We start from the raw sequence: 535 nt of genomic DNA on the forward strand, positions 1-535 counted from the left end.
ATCCTTTCATCATGTTTATTTAATCTGTATGCTGAGCAAATAATCCAAGAAGTTGGACTATATGAAGAAAAACGTGGCATCAGGATTAGAGGAAGGCTCATTAACAATTAGTTAAAGAGACAATCTCTTCCCTATTTAATGAATATCATCTCACAAAGGTTTATAAATTCTTTATAATGTTATTTGATTACAAGATTCTCTGAAAATATTTGCAGACCACATATTAGTACAGTAGAAATTGTGCCAGTGTGGAATCTGGGATAACTGTGTTCTTTTAAATTGCTTCATACCTCCTCTCTTCATCTGTAAAATTAACAGTGTATTACAAGCTATTTAAGGTCTCTTGCATTTTTTGAATTCTGTGATTTTACATTCTGTCTATCAAATGGTTATTATGTATTTCTTGATATACTCAAACAAACAAACAAAAATTGCTGTCAAGCCAATTACAACTGATGGTGACCTCATGGGTTTCAAAGTAGAACTGTGTGGTATAGTGTTTTCAATTGCCGTGATCGTTTTTTTTTTTTTTTTT

The sequence above is a fragment of the Orycteropus afer genome, unplaced genomic scaffold, assembly GCF_000298275.1.
Source record: "Orycteropus afer afer isolate SDZICR_OR568_19922 unplaced genomic scaffold, OryAfe1.0 scaffold00210, whole genome shotgun sequence".
Lineage (NCBI taxonomy): Eukaryota > Metazoa > Chordata > Mammalia > Tubulidentata > Orycteropodidae > Orycteropus > Orycteropus afer.